The 5,638-nt window shown below is 46.4% G+C and overlaps 1 pseudogene; it reads right to left on the reverse strand.

Annotated features, from left to right (window-relative positions):
* Positions 1 to 3,220: 3,220 nt before the first annotated feature.
* On the reverse strand, positions 3,221 to 3,292 carry LOC121993991 (annotated as a pseudogene).
* Between the last annotated feature and the right edge of the window lie 2,346 nt (positions 3,293 to 5,638).

Below are 5,638 nucleotides of genomic sequence, written 5' to 3' on the forward strand. Positions count from 1 at the left end.
CTCGACTCTCGCCCCTGTGCGAGTTATAAGTCAGCCTGCTCTCACATCTAACAACCTCTCGGTCAGGTCCTAGACTCTCGCCCCCAGACGAGTTATAAGTGAGCATGCTCTCTCACCTCTAGACTCTCGCCCCAATGCGAGTTATAAGTGAGCCTACTCTCACGCACAACGACCTCTCGGTCGGGTCCTAGACTCTCATCCCCGTGCGAGTTACATGTGAGCATGCTCTAACACCTCCAGACTCTCACCCGAGTACAAGTTATAAGTGAGCCTTCTCTCACGCCCCACGACCTCTTGGTTGGGTTCCAGACTCTCTCCCATTGGCGAGTTGTAAGTTAGCATGCTCTCATGCTTCTAGACTCTCGCCTAGTGTGAGTTATATGTGAGCCTGCTCTCACGTCCAACGAACTCTCGGTCGGGTCCCAGACTCTCGTCCTCGGGCAAGTGATAAGTGTGCATGCTCTCACGCCTCCAGACTCTTGCCCAGTGCGAGTTATAAGTGAGTCTGTTCTCACGCCTAATGGTCTCTCAGATGGGTCCCAGACTCTCTCCCCCGGGCGAGTTATTAGTGACCATGCTCTCACACCTCCAGACCCTCGCCCAAGTGCGAGTTATAAGTTAGAATGCTCTCACGCCCAACGACCTCTCGGTTGGGTCCCAGACTCTCGCCCCTGGGTGAGTTTTAAGTGAGCATGCTCTCATTCCTCCAGACTTTCGCCCTAATGCGAGTTATAAGTGAGCCTGCTCTCACTCCCAATGACCTTTCGGTCGGGTCCTAGACTCTCACCCCCGGGCGAGTTATAAGTGAGCATGCTCTCATGCCTCCAGACTCTCGCCCCTGTGCGAGTTATAAGTGAGCCTTCTCTCACGCCCTACAACCTCTCGGTTGGGTCCCAGACTCTCGCCCCTGTGTGAGTTTTAAGTGAGCATGCTCTCATGCCTCCAGACTCTTGCCTAGTGCAAGTTATATGTGAGCCTGCTCTCTTGCCCAACGTCCTCTTGGTCGGGTCCCAGACTCTCTCCCCCTGGTGAGTTATAAGTGAACATGCTCCCACGCCTCCAGACTCTCGCCCTAGTGCGAGTGATGTGCGCAAATATTATGATCATTTACGCATGTTTTAGCGTACATTCACGTACTTTATGCATATATATTCGTTGCATTATTGCCTCTTTCATCATAGATTCGTTATATATACTCTTTTGTTTGGATATCTGCTCTTTGTTTAGTGTTGTGTTGACAGGGACAACTTTTTGAGTAAAAATGACAATTTTCAACGCACCGGAACAAGTCGAACAACACAACCGTGCACCCTTGCACGACCGTGTGACCAGACAGAAGGGGAGCGGTGTGTGGCCGTGCAATCCTTACACGATTGTGCAGCCAAGACAGAGGCGGATCAGCACATGTCTGTGCATCCTTGCACGACCGTGCCACCCCATGCCGAGACCAAGAAGTACATAGTCGTGCATCCTTACACGGCCGCGCCCCAACGACCGAGGCCAGACACCACACGGTCGTGCAGCGCCACTAGAGAAGAGAATTAGCACGGCCGTGCCATCTTGCACGGCCGTGTCACCGCCGAACCCTAGTCTATATAAGGGGTTTAACCCTTTTTCTCGAGGGAGGAGAGGAGGAAGCGAACCGTTAGTTGGAGAAACATCTTGAAGCCGTCCCACGCCATCTTCGACCTTCATCCAGCTATCTTCCACCACCACATCAACTCCAGAAGCTTAGAATTGGATCCGAAGGTCACTCGTTGTCATTTGGATAAGCATATTCTTTCTTTCTTTCTCTGTGTCTGAAGATTGTATGTTTATCTACATTATGTCTTTGGGTATTTCTCCGATACTAATGGAGTAGATCCCTTATTTTAGGATCAGGGAGTAGTTGTGGTTCGATTTAATGTAAAACTCGTATTATGCTTATACTCATTGGATGATCTTTTATGCTTTGTCTCAATTGCATGTTGCTTGATTGTATAGAACTTGTTAACCTCGTAGAGGGATTATCCCTAGATCATACACCCAAGGGCCCTAGTGATAGGGGTAACCCATTCACGGACATCTAGGATAGTTCCTTGAAAGGAGAGGCAAATTCTCCTCAAGCAAGCAAGAGACCAAACTTAGCTCTTAACCACTATTCTTAACTTACCAATTAGAGTTATGTCCTTAAGATTTGCCGAGGTGCCCTAGTGATAGGGGTAAACTATAACTGGACTTCTTAGAGTCCTTCTTTATTCTTGTACTTAAGAATAGCTGCTTTAGCTTCCGGCAATTGCATGTTAAAGGGCAGCGAGTGTATGATAAAATGTGACACATCAACACCACCACAACGAAACCGACCTCCTAGAATCCCTCATAACCAAGTGAACACTTCGACTCACCATCTCTCAATTCTTCTTCCCGACCTTTCTTCCTTAGATTATTTACAATCATTGGTAGTCTAGCTAACCCTTAGTGAACAATTGCTAGTGCTTATAACCAGTCCCAATGGGATCAATATTTTTATTACTGACGACGAATCTGTGCACTTGCGGTTCGTAATAAGTTTTTGGCACCGTTGCCGGGGACTGCGTCTATAACATTAGCAAAATCATATCAGATTAGACTAGGCTTTCTTTTCTTTTCTTAATTTTCTGCATTCATTTTTTTTTTTATTTTCTATTCTGCTATCATATTTCATATCTTATTATTGCATGCGTAGAGCTAACCTTTCAGGACAGCTACTACCCTTTGATCCAGAGATTGACAAGACCTTTCTGAGGAGAAGAAATCTACAGAAGGCATTCCAAGTAGCACACAAATCCTCAGAAATGACCGACAAACTGCTGAAAGATTACGCGGCACCATATGCACGAGGGGTTCGGTCCAGCATCACCCGACCGCCCATTGAAGTCAACAACTTTGAAATCAAGCCCGCAGTAATCCACATGGTCCAGCAAAATCAATTCGGAGGAGGACCACATGAGGACCCAAACCATCATCTAGAGCTGTTCTACGAGATCTGTGGCACTATGAAGGTGAACGGGGTCCCTCCGGAATCAATCAAACTACTTCTCTTCAGGTTTTCCCTAAAAGACAGAGCCAAGTAGTGGCTGAACTCCCTTCTAGCGAACAGCATATCATCCTGGGAGTACTGTGAGCAGAAGTTTCTGGATAAGTTCTACCCACCCAGCAAAACTACTCACATGAGGAACCTGATTGTCAGCTTCAAACAGATAGACTCAGAATCATTATTTGAAGCTTGGGATAGATTCAAGAGTATGCTAAGACAGTGCCCCCATCATGGCCTTGAAAAATGGTTGGTTCTGCACACCTACAATGGGATAAATTATCACATGAAGGTATCTCTTGATTCTGCAGCAGGAGGAGCACTGATGAACAAAAGCCTCGATGAAGCTAAAGGGATCATAGAGAATGTGGCATAGAACCACCATCAATGGGCATATGAAAGATCCAATGGCTCTTTTGCGGGGAATCCAATTAAACGTCAAGGAAATTCGACGTAGATGTAGTTACACTCATGTCTGCAAAGCTGGACGCTCTGACCAAGAAGTTTGAAGCCATGGCGAACAACACAGCTAATGCAATGGCATGTGTTTGCGACACTTGTGGAGTTACGTATCACGCTCAAGACACCTGCCCCTTTGGGATGATTCAGGCACAAATGAACCAACTGAGCAGTGTGATGCAATAACTAGCTATAATCAGAGGTAAAATAATCCATACCCCAATACATACAACCCTGGATGGAGGAATCACCCCAATTTCTCATACCAGAATAATCAGGATCAAGGACCACCACATCAGAATTATTAGCCTAGGCAACAAAGCCACTAATCTGGACAACAGACCTATCAACAACAGCAACCTTCACAACTGTCCAGGATTGAAAAGATGCTTAAGGAAGCTCTTTCGGAGAAAAAGGAGATGAGGAACGAGATCAAACAACTAACTCAGAGGCTGGAAAACTCTGAAAAACACCAGAAGATGCAAGACATCCAGATAGCTCAGATAGCCCAGTCTTTCTCAAGAGCACAGGGTACATTCCCAGGGAAGCCAGATTTAAATCCAATGGAACATTGCAACCGCATTGAGCTGAGGAGCGGACATACTGTGGGAGATCCTCAAATCATTACTCAGAAGGAGCTTGACTCAGAGAAGGAGCCCTCTCTCCTACTGCCCAATCAGACTCAAAATAGTAATGGAGAAGAGGCTACTAAAAAGGTTGAAGAAACTCTTCAACCTGCCCCATAGAATCAGACGCTCCATTTTCCTCATAAGCTTATAGCATCCCAGAAAGATGAAGAGTTCAACCAATTCCTGAAGAAGATCAAAGAAATCTACATAGAAGTACCATTGATAGATGCGCTGCACAAAATGCCAAAGTTCGCAAACTTTTTAAAGGGAATTTTATCTAACAGAAGGCAGAAGGGGGACTTCGAGACTGTAGCATTAATAGAGAATTGTAGCGCTCTCCTTATGGCGAATTCTCCACCAAAGCTTCAGGATCCAGGAAGCTTCTCCATACTGTGTAAAATTGGTTCTGAACTCATATCGAGAGCTTTCTGCAACTTGGGGGCCAGCGTTAGCCTACTTTCGTACTCTTTATGCAAGAAGTTGGGCCTCCAGAACATTAAATTGACCACTATGGCACTGCAATTAGCTGACCATTCATGCGAATACCCAATGAGAATAGTGGAAGATATGCCAGTTGAAGTGGGTGGATGTATAGTTCCCACAAATTTCATTATCTTGGATATGGAGAAAGACCCTAAGTTACTGATTATCCTTGGAAGACCATTCCTTGCCATAGCTGGAGCCATCATCGATGTAAAAAGTCATAGGTTATCCTTGGAGATCGGCAAAGAAAAGATCGAGTTTGATTTATCTGATTCCTCCATCTGCAACCCCTCTTCTCAGGGAAATTCTCGCAAGATCAACATACACAAAGTCGAGAAGTGCAGTTTCCATGAGAGTTCCCCTCCAGCAAGCAACAAGAAATATATTTGTCCTGCACGAGTGAAATTGAAGGCACAGGCTGGAGCATTAACCCTAGGAGGAGAGTCGTCCTTCCATGGGTTTAGTCTGCATTAACTGAAACAGGGTCGAGTTAAAAACCTAAAACAAGCGCTTCTTGGGAGCCAACCCAAGGGTTTTTCTTTCATTTTAGTTCATCATTCTTTTTTGTCGTTCTATTTCTCTAGTGAGTTTTAGTCTAGAATTTTATTTTGGGTATTTCATTTTTAGGATATGCATAGCCTCCACGAGCTAGCCATGAGCGTTTTCATGGGTGTGGAGCCGATGGAGGAGCCGAAATGACGAAGAGCGAATCACTTTGAGCTTAAAGGAGCTGGTCGTGTGACCTCACACGGCCGTGTGAAGCCAACGTGGAGACTAAAGACACGGGCTGTGCAACTCTGCACGACCGTGTGGCTTGTGCAGAGAAGAAAGAGGCACGAGCCATGCCAATTGGCACGGTCGTGCAGCCCTGCCAGAGAGGAAGAAGATCCAGGTCGTGCCAACTGGCACGACCGTGCGACTCATACAAAGGAGAAAAGGACAGGGGGCATGCCAACCGGCACGACCGTGCCACTTCGGCCGAGGGGAGAAAGAAGAAGGTCGTGCCAATCGGCTC

This window comes from Zingiber officinale, chromosome 1B, assembly GCF_018446385.1.
Source record: "Zingiber officinale cultivar Zhangliang chromosome 1B, Zo_v1.1, whole genome shotgun sequence".
In the NCBI taxonomy this organism is placed as follows: Eukaryota; Viridiplantae; Streptophyta; class Magnoliopsida; order Zingiberales; family Zingiberaceae; genus Zingiber; species Zingiber officinale.